Raw genomic sequence first — 12,218 nt, forward strand, 5'->3', positions numbered from 1 at the left:
TTTCAATAAAATAAAATCTCGAAGCGAGGGATCGTGTCAAAACTGGAAGTGCTATTGATAAAGCATCTACCCGTAGATAAAGCATTGGTTTATCCTCCACAAGTATGAGATAAATATACCAATATTTGTAGTAGAGTATATATCGAAATATACAAATAGATTTTTAGTAAACAGAGTTAAAGCGCACTTATTCAGGGACGAGAATTAATGAGAGAGTTAATAAATTGATTGTAGCAATTTATTACTTGTATAATCAATATAATTTTTGTAGAAACAGTTCATTTCTATTAGTTGGAAAATTATTCCTTCCCCCGGTCTCCACTTAAATCTTCACCCCCTGGTACCACACACTAAAACTGAAGTCTGTCCCCTTTATTTGAGGTGGAATCCTCGGAAAGATTACATTGTCTGGAGCAAAATTATATCTAGATTCCCCTCACATGATTCAAATTAAGTTGAATGATATACAAGGCACCAATTTTCACCAAGAAATGGTCAAATTTGCGTTCCCGAATGCTAGTACCAGATATTGCAGAAGTGTTTGTATATTTCTAGGACGAATCCCGAGGTGAGAAACGAGTAACAGTAAGCTGGGATATCACTTTGTTCCGCCGTAAGTTAATATAGGATTATTATTATCTCAATCACTGTAGAAAAGCTAATCAGGTCAACTCACCTTGCAAACACCGCTTCGGATTCTTCACCCCCGGGTGTCACTATTCCGCCCCCCATATGTGGGGTTATGCACGGTGTGTCAGTCGAACATTACTGAGTAGCAGACAGGAAGAAGTCATATGAATTCTTAATGGTGTTAAAATTTGAATCACAATATGTTGAAAAATACCAATCGCCAATGGTTTTAATTTCACGCTGCAAGAACTTCAATAATTTTAATTTTGTATATGTATATGCATTCAAATGTTTTTAAAAACCAATGATAGCATTTACTATGGTTTTAATTTCTGATTTTTTAGGTCACCTGAGTAAACTCAGGTGACCTATTACTATCTGTTTTCGTCCGTCGTCGTGCGTCGTCCGTCGTCCGTTAATATTTGAACATTTTCAGCTTCTTCTCTGCAACCACTGAACCAATTTCAACCAAATTTGGCACAAAGCATCTATGGGTGAAGGGGAACAAAAATTGTGAATTTTATGATCCTTGCCCCCCCTGGGGCCTGGGGGGTGGGGCCAAAACCACGAAAATTAATGCAATCTTTAAAAATCTTCTTCTTTACTCCTAGACATCAAGCAGTCAAACTGTTTGCATGATTGTAATCAGCAATGAGTCCTCTACCAAAATTGTGAAATTCATGGCCCTGAGGTTAGGGGTTCTAGTGCTAGGGCGGGGCTAAAGAAGTTTATAGTGAAAATGCATTATTTCTTTGAAAATCTTCTTCTCTGCTCCTGGGTATTAAATAAACCAACTAAGTACATAGTTATGATGAGCAAGCTTAAGAGTGCCTCTACCAAAGTTGTGAATTTTATGGCCCCAGGGTCAGGGGTTCTGGTGTTAGGGTGGGGCTCTATTGATTATATATAGTGAAAATACATGATTTCTTTGAAAATCTTCTTCTCTGTCCCTGGGTATTAAATAAACCAACTAAGTACATAGTTATAATAAGCAAGAGTGCCTCTACCAAAATTATGAATTTAATGGCCCTAGGGTCAAGGGTTCTGGTGTTGGGGGGGGGGGTCTATTGATTTTATATTGAAAATACATGAATTCTTTGAAAATCTTCTTCTCTGCCCCTAGGTATTAAATAAACCAACTAAGTACATAGTTATGATGAGCAAGAGTGCCTCTACCAAAATTGTGAATTTTATGGCCCCAGGGTCAATGGTTCTGGTGTGTGTGGGGGGGGGGGGTGCCTATATTGATTATATGGCGAACAATACATGAATTCTTTGAAAATCTTCTTCTCTGCGCCTAAGTATTAAATAAACTAATTAAGTGCATAGTTATGATGAGCAAATGTGCCTCAACCAAAATTGTGAATTTTATGGCCCATGGTCAATGGTTCTGGTGTTGGGAGGGGGGGGGGGCTCTATTGATTATATGGTGAAAATACATGAATGCTTTGAAAATCTTCTTCTCTGCTCCTAGGTATTAAATAAACTAACTAAGTACATAGTTATGATGAGCAAAAGTGCCTCTTCCAAAATTGTGAATTTTATGGCCCCAGGGTCAGGGGTTCTGGTGTTAGGGCGGGGCTCTATTGATTATATGGTGAAAATACATTAAATCTTTGAAAATGTTCTTCTCTGTCTTTGGGCATGAAGCAGATGAACTACCTATATAGTTATGATGAGCAAGAGCCCTAATCTTGCAGAATTGTAAATTTCAAGGCCCCAGGGTCATGGGTGGGGGGGTCTACATATATACTGAAAGTGATCATGAATTAATTGTTTGAAATCTGCTCCTTTGTATTTATAAAACATTTATTTATTTTTTGATAGGCAATTTTAGGGGGCCTTTTAAAAATTTGTGCAATGTGTGGACCTAGGGTCAGGGGTTTGTGTCATAGTGTTAGGGGCACTACTGATTATTGCTGAATATTACTGATTAGCTGGAGTGCATTTTTGTTCCCCTAACCTGCGTATGGGTATTCAGTAACCAAGCTAAGCAACTGCTAAGTGTACTGTTATGATGATCAATGGTGCCTCTTTCAAAATTGTGAATGCCATATAGCATCTGGCTTAAAACATGAATCAAATTCAATACACAGTAACTGGAAAATTGTTGCATAATGCTCAGGTGACCTATAAGGCCTGTGGGCCTCTTGTTCTTGCTTGTAAGTACTCTTGTGAACCATAGCCTTAATAATGAGCCTAGCTCTTGTCTAAAAGATATTCATTAATTAATAATTATTTAATTTTTAAGAAGCAATCAATCTTCCTCCATTACTGTGAGTGTAGATGGGGCATGGCAAAAGCGAGGAAGTGGGAGGTCATATGACAGCCTTACTGGTAAATTTATTTTTATACCAGTTAGAGAGTTACTGAGGGGGGGGGGGGGGGGCAAAAAGAGAGTAAGAAAAAGCACCATCTTTAAAGCATAATAATTACTAGTGTAGATGTATTTTTATAAAGTGAAAAATATTTGATTTACATTATTAAACATAATTTTATTCTCCAGGTTGTGTCACAAAGATCTTTTATATGCTTGATTACTAGCTATATTCTCTCATGTTTTTCATGTTATGTTAAAGGACACTGCTCCATGATAGGAAGCCAGACGGGAGAAATTTTGGGTTATAGCTTTAGAAACAAATCATGTAGAATTTGTGAACGAGCAGAAAAAAACAACCAAGCCCCAGTTCCACATGAATGCAAAAGGAATTGGACAGGTAATTATATATTTCCTCAGATTTAATATTGGTCTCCCTGCAAAGGTTAATTCTGGGGATTATGAATACAGAAAAACAGTATTTTTTTGTGCCAATAATTTTGATATTTCTACTTATCAGCCCTTTCTTAGAACATTTATAAACCCCTGCTTCTAAGGAGAGGGGGATATACTGTTTTATCCTTTTGTATCTGTCAGTGTGTTTAGCTGTAGCAAATTTTTGTATCAGTTTTCTCCGAAACTACTCCTCGCAGATGCTTGAAATTAATTAATTAGCACTCTCTGTTATTAGCTCACCTGAGCCAAAGGCTTGGTATGTCTGTCTGTTCGTCCGTCCATCTGTCTGTTACGCTTTGGGGTATCCATCTCTTATCTGCAACTTCTCTTATACCATTGAGTGAAATTTAATGAAACTTTCACAGAATGTATATTACATATTGGCATTGTACACCTCTTATTTTACTTTTTGATTGGACACATATTTTGGGTTTACCATAACAAAACATAGACACTGCTATTTTATACATATGGGAGGCAAGGGGTATCATTTAGTGAGCTCATTGCTCACAGTACCTCTAGTTTAAGCTTGTCCCATATGGAGTATGATCTGACAGAATAACTCTGTAATAAATTGATATGTGTATTTTAAAAGAAAAGCTTCCTTTGGAATTCAATGATTAATAATAGTCCATGCAATTTTTACAGGTAGCTCCAAGTCCATGGAATCTGACATGGTGGTGGAATTGGTTAATTCAACATTAAAGAAAGGGATTCAAGTAGAGGCACTAGTTGGGGATGACGACACAACCACAATGTCAAGAATTCACAAAGAAATAGACCCCAGCATTAAAAAACACTCTGACAAAAACCATATTAAAAAAATGTATCAAATCCACTCTATGCTCTGCAAAAGAAACACAACAGTTTGTCATCAAAAGTGATAAAATAATATACATTCAGAAGTCTTTAAGCTATATGATCTCTCAAAACCAGGGGAATCCCACCGGGATAGACAAAGGCCTTGATGCTCTGACTCTTCACCCATTCAACGACCACAGCCAGTGTAGTGAAGTATGGTGCCACCACAAAAAAATACAACAAAGAAATACAGTTCACTACCCTATGGACGGCCTTTAGAGAGTAAGAACCTATAAGCAAGATCTTTTAAGCATTTTCAACAGACTAAAGAAACATAGCGCCAACCTTGCTAATCTTGGAAGCACCCAAGCAAGTAAAAGCTTCAACAAGACAGTAGCTTCCAAGGCACCTTAATCCCACCTCTTCAGTCGTACTATTGGCTACAGAGTTGCAGCTACTGTAGCACAGAAAAACCTAGGGCAACGGTATTTGATTGAGGTACACTTTATAACTTAAATATATTTAAATTTCATCCTATTGATTACTGTGGTTTCATCAATATTCATTGAGCATCAATTTTTGAGGATTTTGTTGTTGAGCAGATCCATGAAATTGAATGTTCATTGAATTAAAAAAATATGTTATCCATTTGTATTCTCGAAAATGTCTGATATAGAAAACCACGAAAATTGAAGCAAACAGAAATTGATGAAACCACAGAAATAAATTGGATCACTCATTTGGTCCTCTGCAGCACAGGGTAATTTGTTAAATGTAGTCATACTTGCTTTCTGTTGGACTGATTTTGGCTGTGTTGCATTATTTTGATCACTCTATTATGAATCATCATGCATCTGTGAAATTTAGCTTTCATGTAATGCAATACTGGGTATATGTTCTATGTGGATTTTTTTTTAATTTAGGTGAATAAAAAAATGGGATTATCACCAGGCGGACACACCAAAAATTGACTGCAAAAAAGGACATGTCTGCTGGTCGTAAAAAGGCATTGTCACTAACTACAAAGGCAAAGAGGAGGAGATTATTTCTCAAGGCAGAAAGGTGACTAGGTTGATACAATATACTTTAAATATGTATGAAAATTTTACTATTCTTTTGAAAGTTTTCATAAGATTTTATTTTTTCAAAATTTAAGGAAACAAGTGATAGCCTGCAAAGAAACAAGAGAGGGGCCAACTTACTCTTGTGGTATTGGTTTGCATACTGGGAATGACACTGAAACCATTCCAGCTCCTGTGACCCAGCCCCTAAAACAGCCTCTACAGATTTCTAAAAAGAATCCTTTGATCTTTTTTGACCTTGAATCAACAGGACTGGGTATGTGATTTTTAAATTGTGTTTAATATTTAAAAAAAAACATCATAGAAACATTTTTCCCTTCAGTATTACTGAAACTAATGCTTATGTTAATAAATTGGAAAAGAACATGAACACTTGTGAATATTATGAACAGTTTAAGTTTCATCATTTTTAGCAAGGACCTTTCATATTACACAGATGGCAGCTGTGTTTGTAGAGGAAGTGTTCTCAGAATATATCACGCCAGAGGTTCCTATCACACAGAAAGCTGCAGAAGTCACCGGAATTACATTTTTAGCAGGAAAAATGTATTGTAGAAATGTTGAAGTTAATGCTCTCAAACTCACTGCTGCTGTTGATTCCATTCTTGATTTTTTCTCAAGGTTTCAGTCAAAGGTAGTTTTGATTGGTCATAATGTTAAATCATTTGATTGCCATTTATTTTTAAATGCTGTTGAGGCTTGTGGGAAAACTGATGAGTTTTCAAAATGCATAGCTGGATTTATAGACACAAAGTTACTTTTCAAACTTTTTGATCCAGAATTAAAATCTTACTCACAGAGTGAACTTTTGAAGCACTATCTTTCATTAGATTACAGTGCTCATAATGCTCTGGATGATGTGATGGCATTACAGAAACTTGTGAATTATGTTGGGATTGATGTAACCAGCTCCATGTATTCAACTGCTTCTTTTACATTTTCAAATGCTTTTGAAAACTATAAGTACAGTTCTGAGGTTCATAAAAATGCACCTTCTTTAGAACATTTAGTAAGGGAGAAGATTTTAAGCAAGAGCATGGCCAACAAAATTGCAGGTAGTGGGTTAAACTTTAGGTTTTTGCAAGTGGCCTACACTAGAAACCCTCAGGATGGAATTCTGAATTTACTCTCAGAACAAATAGTAGACATTGATCATGTTCGTGTTACAAAGTCCCAAAACGTAATTTCATGCTTGAACAAATATTTTGCTTCCAAATGTGAAAGTTAACTAGATTTCTGAAAATTTGTAGAATTTTCAAAGGAATTGTCATTTCATGGTAACTATATCATTGTATATGCAAATATTGACCAGTACATTGTAACACAATATTTGAATCAGAGTAAGTGTTATGTGATTACCAGGTAGCTAGATTTCTGAACATTAGTAGAATTTTCAAAGGATGTTATTTTCATGGTAACTATATCATTTTGCATGTATATGCAAATGTTGACCAGTACATCATGTACATTGTAACACAATATCTGAATCAAAGTAAGTGTTATGTGATAATGAATGATATACCAGGGTATTTTGTGCATTTTTATTGCCATTGAAGATTGTTTTTACTTTTTACTTATAATTGTATATATATAGAGTCTGGATTTTATGAATGTAAAAAAGTTAAAGTATGTTAAATGTTATGTTGATGTATATTTATTAATTTTGTACACTAACACTATTTATTTAAGGTATGATTTTTCTAAGAAGTATTGAAAGGTTTATCAAATCTAGCTATTAATTATCCCTTAATATTTAACTGTTTAATGTAAATTAAGTTCCTTTGAATAAAACTAAATTTTTCAATGAATAGATTGTATGAGAAATTTCCTAAAATTTCGACATGAAAGATTTTTCCCATATGAATAGCACTATAATCATAAATTATATGACAGAGGAAATTCGGAATTTAGATGTCAGTTGTGTAAAATACCTGTGAAATCAATATTTATTTATAGAAGTATAATAAATAAAGGTATGTGTGTCTTCATTTATATCCCTGGTTTGTTATCTTTACGAGGTTATTTATTTTAGGAAGTTATTATAAAATAATTCTTACATTTATGATTTTTAAGAAAATTTAGAGAAAATTCGGGTTAATTTTTTTTTCATTAATTAGTCCGATTACCTTATCATTTTTACCTTGTAAATTAATCTTAAACCTTTGATGAATCAACAGGGAGAAATGTAAATATTTGACATTATATGGTCAATTGTAAAAATTGACATGAAATTTAATGTGAATTCATGAAAAATCAGATTTTTTTTCGAAAATTCGAGGAAATTCGGATTAAGTATATTTGTCGAATATCGATGATTTCATGTTTTCTTTTCACCAACTCAATTCATGTTAGTGATCAATAATGAGTTACAACTTTAATTTTAGTAAGCAAGGTATTTTTTCTGACTCCAAAATTTATTCCTCTGCCAAAATTTCAATACTTTTCTGTGTAAAAGTACTATTTTTAGGACTGACTTTCAAATGACCTTGACTGAAAATCAAGGCCGATTTAACCGAAGTGTTTCGATGTTAAAAAAGAAAACACAGTCTGAATAATAAGTATTCAGAAAATCAAGATTCTGCAATTATAAGAAATATGAGAAGAATCCATCCTTAAGTCACGGAGCAGCAAAATCTTCGACGTCAGACGTATTATAAAAATATGTGATTGAGCTTTCATTTTCTCAACATTTTCCCAAGAGTATCTGTACAGTTTGAGTTACCTTATCTACTCAACATCCAAACACCATTTCTTGTTAAGGTTAAACATCTATTAAACAAGCAAAGAATATTCTTTTTTTGTTTTAAAACCAAAAACTGCAGGTATTTATGAGATATAGTGTGATAATTGGTGATTCTCATTCACGTTCTTTACAGTTCGGATAAAGTTTTTTAGTTAATAATCTTCTTCCCGTCCTCCCGTATAGCCTTTATACAGAGGTCTAACGGTCTAAAATATCAATATGCTTTTTGTGGACGAATGTCAGGAATACCCTAGTTTACTACATGTTTTATTATGCATATTTTGGATCTATGTTGGCGATATCTCGAGCATTACATATAACTTAACAAAAATTTGGTGCTCCGTCAATTCAGGAGACATTTTCACAGTCGTTTTCACGGGAATCGCATCAGAGAAAAATCACTATATTTCTCTTAGTACTTCAAATATCAGGTCAGAAATCTAAATGCATAATAATAGAACAATTTAAAGATACATTTGAGAAAATTGTCGAAAAATATCCGAATTATAGAAAATTAATGAATAAAATTTTGGATTCCGCATGCTTTTGCTTCAAATTTTTTGTCATGCTCCGTACCTCTCCATCAGCGATATCAACATACCAAAAATTTTCATAGATATTTTTTTTAAATACAGAAATTTTGTCCAAAATTTCTTTGAATCGTTAACATACGTATTTCTGTGAAATTTCATAACTATATGACGTCTGTAAGAATAAATAATAGCACAGTCCGCGTAATTTTTTTGAACGGCCCTCGTAGATGTCCATAACTGTTAGTCATGAGAATTCCTGTCTTCAATTTATAGCCGATATCGTCTACAATGTTAAATTCATGCGTTTTTTCATCCACACTGGCATACACAGAACCATTGAAATCCCAGGCTGATGTAATTGCTGTATGTTCAATGCGATAGTTATTTTTTCCTGTCATGTCATCGATCTCCTAACCTTACATTGCCTTCCGATTCTTTGACTTTTGACCTTCGTTGCATGAATTTCACTTTTTGTCTAATTCTATTACAGTCCCTGAAACGTTCTACTTTCCCATTTTTCCGTTCGCTCACCGTTCGTTCAGCGTCAGATCACCGTTCCTTCAGCGTGCGTTCATCGTTTGCTCTCCGTTCACAGTTTTGCGTTCACCGTTCAAAAAAAGTTCACCGTTCCCTCTTCGTTCCGTTTAATTTGCGTTCACCGTTCACTTATCGTTCAGTCTTTATTGTCATTCGGAACTTCGAAGTGAAAGGACTTATCTTTTTGATGGTAAGGATTTACACGTTTTTTAATTAAATAACTAAGATATCGTGTTTGAAGAAAAATTATTTCAATGCAAAAAGTATTTAAGATATTTATATTTCTATTATTAAAACTTAGCTGTTACTTTATCCATAAAATTTCCCTGGAAAATTATACATTAAGAACCTACATGAAGTAGAAAGATTTAATAAAATATTAAATTTAAATAAGGGCAAATACTTCAAGCGCGGCATTTTGTTGTAATATAAAAGACGAGAAATCGTTAATGGATAGATAATATACTCACCGTCAATGGAAACGCAACACCCTAATTTTAGGATGAAAATTATATACAGGTTATAACTATGTACCAAAAAAGTTAGGACATCTTTTACTTTGCCAAATCAGTTATTTAACGGTTGAATGAATTTGTTTCCATTACCGGAAGTTGCTTTTCAGCCCTCTTAATAGAATTCAAAATTTTTCATTTTTAATAAAATTTTAACAATATTTTGGGTTTCCAGGGTTTTGAAACTGTTAATCATAAGTATTGTTCTAAAAGGCCGGGAAAATATCCTTCTTTCTTTACCAGATGTGCTGCCTATATTTCCTCAAAATGACTGCTTTTCATTGCTAATGCTAGAAATTCTCAAAATAAAGAAAAAAAGAGCTGCAGATGCAAATATACATTATATAACGACCCATCAGGTTCATGTGTGTCAATAGCATAAATGGCAGTTTCTTGACCGGAAGTCAAAAAGTTGCTACACTACGCCAGGTTAGAAAAAATTCGACCGCAATATCTGAAAAACATGGATTTAAAAATGCCCAAGAATATTAATTTCGTTTAGATTAAGACATCAATAAACTTAGTGCATGGTGGAAATCGCGCTGCATTTGTTGTATATGGCGGACTAGTACGTTTTCAATAAATGGTCGGAAGGGGTGATGTTTTAAGATTTAACGGGTATTTGTTTCTTTCTAAGGTCTAAAAATAACATTTAATGTTTAAATGGAGCATTATTTTTTTTTTTTTTTTTTTGTAAATTTACTTTTTACCCAAATATATTCATTTTTGATGTTATCATTAAACTTTTGAAGGTAACACATAACTCTTAAAACATCCCCCCTTCTTGCTATCAGTCATTTTGAGGAAATATAGGCAGCACATCCGGTAAAGAAAGAGGGAGTTTTTCCCGGCCTTTTAGTACAATACTTATGACTAACAGTTTCAAAACCTTGGAATCAAAAAATATTGTTAAAATTTTATTAAAAATGGAAAATTTTGAATTCTGTTAAGAGGGCTAAAGAGCAACTTCCGGTAATGGAAAGAAATTCATTCAACCGTTAAATAACTGATTTGGCAAAGTAAAAGATGTCCTAATTTTCTTTTGGTACATAGTTATACCCTGTATATAATTTTCATCCTAAAATTGGGGTGTTGCGTTTCTAATGACGGTGAGTATAATTCAAGTCTTTCACAAAACAAGAATACACAAAAAATTATTTCTAACACGTATTTAAAGAAAAGATGCATGAAAACAATTTAGAACTACATATAGGTCTGAGAATTATGAATAGTACTGCAGATATTCACTTAATTAAATATTTGTAGAGCAAATTAAATTGATAGTGTGATCTTAAATTTTAGAAAAGACCAACTGTTTAAAATGTAATACATTAGAATTTTTGTTCTTCTTCACGTTTATAAATTGTATTATTAGAAAGGAAAAAAAAAACCTTCATTTACCGTAACTAAATATATGTTTGCCATTCAGTATTATTAAGAGCCACCCCCACCCCCACCCCCCGGCGCCTTTTCTCCCGGAATCAAATATTCTTACATGTAGTTAGTATTTTCAGTATATATCTATTAATATTCAATGTGTATTGTAACACAAAAAAATCATTCTTAAAACAAACATCAACATGTCATTATATACATACATATGCCGACAGTGGTATTTTGATTTGGCAGGGATTATGTTTCAATTTTAATTTCAAACTTAATCCTTCCAGGTATATACATGTATAACCATTATTCATTTTTTCCTTAGAAAAAGCGAAAATCAAATGTAGAAATAATGTAAAAATGTTAAAACTTTTTGGAAATACTAATTGACTCTTTGACTTCGGTATGTTCGGAGAAGCGAGATTTTCACATCTCTTGTGTCAAATTATTTTGATTGACAGGACAGGTACGTGCACTTCGAGTGAACCGTGTGAACTTGACGAAGGAAAATAAAAGTCGATGCTTACTGTCAAATGGGTTTGTTAATCTTCAAAAAAAAAATTGATTACTTTAAAATCTCTCTGAATCCTTTTTTGAAAAAAAAGCTTGGCCTTTCATTTGAAAAGTTCACTTTATCCTTCAGCTGATGTAATTAATGAAAATAAAATACAATTGTTTCTTTTGACTTTGATTCCAAGAATTAAGACGACAAACAATTCTTATGTTGTTAAATATACACCCTCTCAACACATGTCATCTCTTTATTGCAGTACCGTACAAACTCACTAGGACAATAAACAGTGCACTCAAGTTTTTATGAGATTTGTTAACTGTTTTAAATGTTGGTTTTTTTTTTTTGGGGGGGGGGGGGTCAAGAAAGGAATTTTTGGATCAAGGAGGGATACAGTAGAACATATCTGAAAGGAATCAAGTGTTTGTCTTCAGATTTCAGAGGTCTCCTATAAAGCTTAACTAATTTTACAATTTATAATTTGAAGAACCACAAAATAATCACGAATTATCAGGCTTGCATAAAAGAATCGTTTTCCTTTCTTCCCCAAAATAACTTGACTAAAATCGTACCTGTTAATTGCATCTATCTTACACTCAAAAAGCTCCAAATCGTACCTCCTTAGCCATAGTTTACTATTTTTACATGTAAATAAAATGAATACGGTAAAATATATTTTAAACAACTAAAGTGCTTTCTTGCTTATACATGTA

The 12,218-nt window shown here is 33.5% G+C and overlaps 1 pseudogene; it reads left to right on the plus strand.

Annotated features, from left to right (window-relative positions):
* Nucleotides 1–491: 491 nt before the first annotated feature.
* On the plus strand, nucleotides 492–6,871 carry LOC134251075 (uncharacterized; annotated as a pseudogene).
* Nucleotides 6,872–12,218: the final 5,347 nt, after the last annotated feature.

The sequence above is a fragment of the Saccostrea cucullata genome, unplaced genomic scaffold (genome assembly GCF_032062105.1).
Source record: "Saccostrea cucullata isolate Sc308-1 unplaced genomic scaffold, CSIRO_AGI_Scuc_v1 ctg1720, whole genome shotgun sequence".
Classification (NCBI taxonomy): domain Eukaryota; kingdom Metazoa; phylum Mollusca; class Bivalvia; order Ostreida; family Ostreidae; genus Saccostrea; species Saccostrea cuccullata.